Source organism: Trachemys scripta, chromosome 1, assembly GCF_013100865.1.
Source record: "Trachemys scripta elegans isolate TJP31775 chromosome 1, CAS_Tse_1.0, whole genome shotgun sequence".
Classification (NCBI taxonomy): Eukaryota; Metazoa; Chordata; order Testudines; family Emydidae; genus Trachemys; species Trachemys scripta.
In genome coordinates, this window is record NC_048298.1 from 75,564,284 (window position 1) to 75,570,283 (window position 6,000).

Here is a 6,000-nt window from a genome sequence, read left to right on the forward strand (position 1 = left end):
GCATCAAGATTAATAAAAGCTTGTTGATCTGCATACTCCAGGAACTACAGAGTTCAGACTTCCTTCAAAATCTTGCCAAGTGAAGTATAGGGCTCAGTTAAATTTCAGACAAATTATTTGCCCAGAAATGCAGTTTCAGGACAACAGAAAGCATTCAGAAATTCAGGTTAAATTTAGTACATAGTTTTGGCAAAAAAATAGAAAAAATCTATTTTGGCTTCAAAATGACATTTTGCAATTTAGCTGGGTTTGTTTAATAGAAGGGGTTTCAATGACAAAATAAAAACCTGAAAAGCACTTATTTTGTTGGACTTTGTTTCTTTTTATTGTTTTAGTGAGATCAACCCAAAAACTATTTTCTCCCCTCCCCCAGATTTTTCATTGTTCCCTCAGCTCTTGTGAAGAATAAGAAAGTTAATACAGTGCTGAGTCTCATTTGGGCCTGACGTCCACCTAAGAGCTCTGTACACTCTTCAATCTACCAAATATTAACATTAGGAAGTTGCAAATGAAGGTCACCATGAAACAATGCTCTTATTCAGAAGGACCAATTTACCAGAGGTTGGAATATCAGCCCCAGTCCTCCAAATAGTGCATTTAAATATCTTAAAAAAAGCAATGGCCAGCTTTACTAGATATACAGTCCAATCCACTCTCTATTACTAATGTTCATTCTTCACCCATTCAACACGATTCTGAAAACAGACAAATTTGCTGTTATTAATCAAATCAAAGTCCTCAAGAGCATTCATTTAGGTAAGCAAAGCATACTAGAAGGATTCACTAGCCCTAAATACATCAGTAAAAAGTTATTTTACACCATAATGAACACACAACAGTCCTTCATGTCCATCTACACCTTACAATGATATGTGTCTGTCTGTCTCTCAATTCAGCCTTAAGACATCACCAAGGAAGGAACCTTGTATGGATTTTCTAGTTTGTGATGGAATCACCTTCCCTTAACAATATTTATTCCCTTTTTTAGGAGTGGAATCGTTTATTTGTAAATAACAAACACTACCACAAAGGCAAGACTCAGTGTTTGTAAATTGCTTTGGCCGCCTTGGATGAAAGGTGTTCTATAGGTTCAAATATTATAGTTTGGCTCAAATTATTTGTGTAAAAGAGTTTGGTGCTGAAATGAAAGGCAGGTGCTTTCAATCACATGCTGTTATCCACCTCTCACCTTCCATTTTTTTAAACAAGATCTTTGGGATAAAATTCTGACCCCCTTAGAGACAATGGGAGTTTTGCCATTGACATCAATTTAATTACAATCAAATTGCTAAAAGTGTATGCTACATCAACAATCAAACCTTTTATAAATCAGTCAAATTTGGGCCCTATTGCTTTTCTCAGCAGCCTATAGTCTAAGCAATAGTAATAAAAGAGAAAAGAAGTTGAAATACTAAAACAAAATAAAAAAATTCTTGGCACTAAAGTAAATTAAACATTTTAGCTAATTCTTGAAAATTTTAGTATTGTGACATGAAACCTGATACTTGCTGAGGTTCAAAAGAGAACTAGTTAGTCTCAGCAACTTTTATATCATCTCCCCTGTTGACACACACTATTCTCACTAACAATCATTATTTCCACCTTTGTTGGAGTGATGAGGTACATTATTTTCTATACCAGCATCAAGTGTGGTTTTACACACTGAAAGAAGTACTAAGACATTTTGATACAGGGATATTGATATTTTCTTCCAACACCAGTTTTAAAAAAGCAGCTAATGGCCTTGTCATTATTTTAGTACCCCTTTATAGTGTGTTTTACCTGCTTTAATTTCTCTGACTACAAGAACATGCTCATTTTGGGGGCAAGATCCAATGCCAACTAAAGTCAGTGGGATTGTTTTCATTGACTTTTGGATCAGGACCTGACTTCATAAACAAGGGTGAGACTTTTGGAAGTCTCTTAGTGTTGACCATAGTCTACTCCCCTTCAATTCAAGGTTAAAACTCCCACTGACTTCACAAGGAGGGGAGTAATGCTGATTGCTTTTGAAAATTTCACCCCAGACGCACAAGGTGGAAATGGATTCAAGGCCACCTGTGATTCTCTAGAAGACATCAGTACAGAATCTGGTCTTTAAACATTCTAGCCAAAGGATTTATCCTCAGGTGAAATTTGGGTCCATCAACCTCTTAACAGAGGAGTGAAGGTCTGACAGTCCTTGAAGAGTTTTTCAGATACATCAAGATGAGATTAACCTTAGCCTGAACTAACTTTAAAATGTGCCTGCACTGATGTTATTTAATAGAGTCTCCCCAGGATGTCTTGAACTCGGTCATGCTTAAATGAACGAAGAAACCAAAATATGTTGTAAGCCATGAAATGGGGATACATTCCAACTTAAATTCAAGTTTTAATTCCTAGTCCACACATTAAACTCTTCCCCTCAAAGTGCTGGTATTAAATTAAGCAGTCAGGCTATTACTTCAAAAAGGATTATACAGCCCTGCTGGAGTAGCCTGGTATTGCGACGTGGAATTTACAATGTAATGTTGTTACATTTTTTACATTGTGATTATGGTAGGTACTATCTTTACATTAAAAACTACTAAGAAAAAAAAGGGATTCCAGAAACCTCAGAACAAAGAACATTAATAGTTAAACTTGCATGGGAATACAAGTTAGATATTTCTTCACTGAGTTAAAATGTTGTCCGCTAGTTTACAGAGGCCTTGGTCCTCAGTTCTATAACTGTTCCAACCTGTCCCTCATGAAACTGAAACATGAAGATCTTTGACAACCAAATTCATCTTTCCTCAAACCTTCTTCCTTTCTACTTCCTCTGTTCTCCACTACTATTGACAACATCACTCTCCTTTATTTTAGCTGCCAAGCACTGGGTAGATTGAAAATCTGTCTGCCTCTCTGAATGTCACACTTTTCCTTCTTCAGGTTCCATGCTAGCTCTCTGTCACTTTCCATCAGCAGTTCAAAATCATTCTCAGTTTTAATGCTCCATACAGTTACACCCATTCCTACATCTAATCACTGTTGTGCCTGCTTTGCTGTGCACTCTACCCACTCTTCCACCCTCTGTATTCCCTTTGTCTTCTCCTTTGTGACTTGGACACTGGCCCTTAATGTCTGGAATATCATCTCTGTTCCCAGCAATATCATATATCCTCATTCTGCTCCTCTATATCCCTGACTCTGACACTCCTCTTGCTCTCTATTTCTTCTTCAATGTAACAGAACTTTTGTTCACATTTAGGGTGACCAGATGTCCCGATTTTATAGGGACAGTCCCGATTTTTGGGTCTTTTTCTTATATGGGCTCCTATTACCCCCAGCCCCCATCCCGATTTTTCACACTTGCTGTCTGGTCACCCTATTCACATTATTTTGTTTTAACACTTATCCTTCTGGGGTTTGTCTCCATGTTCTAGACTTGGCTAATTTAGAGCCAAGTTTTGGTACCTTTCTGCATATTGAGTACTGCCTTACACGCAGAGTAATCCCACTGGAATTGACTACTCATAGTAGGAACTACTCAACACAAGTAAGGGGGACAGAATCTGATCCTTAGATTGTAAACTCTGCCTGGCAAGATGGGCGGGGGGGAGTGATTTTTAAAAATACAAGAGTTATGACACTATATACATTTTTTCTGAATAAATTATCACCAAAGCCATACATAAAAAGATGCAAAACTAACTAGGGTTTAGGGCCAGTCTGTGAAGCTGTGCATCTAAGTAATAGTCTGATATCCAGGGCATTATCTTAAATAGGTAAGGTAGACACATTCAACATGAGAAAAGAATCAACAACATAGCTTTTAATTATTGAATAGTCACAGAATGATTATTCTGGTAGTATTTATTTTGTATTTATTCTAAAGCAGTTAACTCTAACAAAGGGAATGTGATGTGGTTGCATTTTGAAGTATTTATAATAAACAGGAGTAATTGGGTTGCATTTTGAAGTTCTATAATCAAACAATGTGACTCAAGGCCACATAGACACATCGACCTTAGATGTAATTGAACACTTGACAATTAGCCTATAAAGTTAATTGAACCGTTATAATGTAACAATCAGTCTAGTATTGGTAGATTTATTCCAGGGTGCAACATTGTTAAAACTTTGCTTTCCCTAGCAAGACCGGATTTATTGTCACAGAGCAAGATTTTAGGTAAAATACCATGGATTTAACTTAGAAAAACTGATACCATAACCCCATGTTAACATTTAATGAGGCACAGAATGGGGCTTAATAAACTGACAAGCATCTACTGATTTACTGTCTCTTAAAGAGGAAAAAAATATTGCTTGAAAATAATGAACTTCCCATTACATTTTTGTTTCTTTCATAATAGAACTGTGATACTAATGACTGAATTTATATAGGGCTAAAATTGGATTCCTATTCTCTCATAAGCTAGATAATAAAAAAAAATAGATCTGGGAATATTCTGGAAAACTCAGTGAGTAAACCTTAAATGCAATAAAATTAATTGAAGCTGTTACTGGAAGAAAATAGATTCAAATTTATTAAGGATACTAGCAACAGTAGTGTAAAATAAAATTGTATGCTTCTGAAGTTTTGACTAAGTTTTATAATGAAACAGCTGCCACATCAGAAGACTGGATAATGGCCAGCACTCATTTTTTTGCTTAAGAACAGTCCCCTCCATAAGAAACTGATTAACTCAAAGAATCAGTAAAATAGCTGAAAAATCTCAATGATACAATGATTCTGCCTCTAAATTTCTTTAAAATAATTACCAGTCCCAGATTAAAGGGGCTAGACATGGCAGCCATGGTAGAAAGTAACTTGGTAGCACTGGGGTGAAGTAAAGTCCTGTCATGGATTGAAAACTGATTGGAAGAAGGAAGTGAGAAATAGGAATAAATGAAATTCAGTTCTCAGCATCAAGACAAGGTAAAAGTCTAGGGTGCACACTCTCAAAGAAACTGCGAAACCACCTGATCAGCATCCTATACAGCAAACAGGGAAAGATTAAGAATGAGCTCTCAGAACTGGATACTCTCATAAAAAAACAACCTTCCGCACAAACTTCCTCATGGATAGACTTTACAAAAACTAGACAAGCCATTTACAACACAAACTTTGCCTCTCTACAAAGGAAAAAGGACACTAAACTATCTGAACTGCTACATGCCACAAGGAGCCACAACAGTAGTTCCCTTAACCCACCCAACAATATTGTTAATCTTTCCAGTATACTCTTAGCCAGCAGAAGAGTCTGTCCTATCTTGGGGCCTCTTCTTTTGTCCCTCCAGACCCACGAACATGATACAGTTCTGCGGTGACCTAGAATCCTACTTTCAACATCTCCGACTCAAAGAATATTTCCAACATACCTCTGAACAGCATACTAACCCACAGAATCCTCTCTACCAGCACTACAAAAAAAAGGATTCTGCGTGCACTCCTCCGGATGGTCGAAACAACGGACTAGACTTCTACATAGATTGCTTCCGTCAACATTCAAAGGCTGAAATTGTGGAAAAGCAACATCTCTTGCCCCATAACCTCAGCCATGCTGAACACAACGTCATCTACAGCCTCAGGAACAACTCTGACATTATAATCAGAAAGGCTGACAAAGGAGGTGATGTCGTCATCATGAATTAATTGGAATATGACCAAGAGGCTGCTAGATAGCTCTCTAACACCACATTCTACAGGCCATTATCCTCTGATCCCACTGAGGATTACCTAAAGAAACTACACCATCTGCTAAAAAAAACTACCTGAAAGCACAGGAACAAATCTGTATAGACATGCCTAGAACCCCGACAAGGGGTATTCTATTTGCTACTCAAGATCCATAAACCTGGAAATCCTGGATGCCCCATCATCTCAGGCATTGGCACCCTAACATCAGGATTGTCTAGCTATGTGGACCCATTCATCTGGCCCTACGCTACCAGCACTCCTAGCTATCTTCGAGACACCACTGACTTCCTGAGGAAACTACAATCCATCGGTGATCTTCCAGAAAACATCATCCT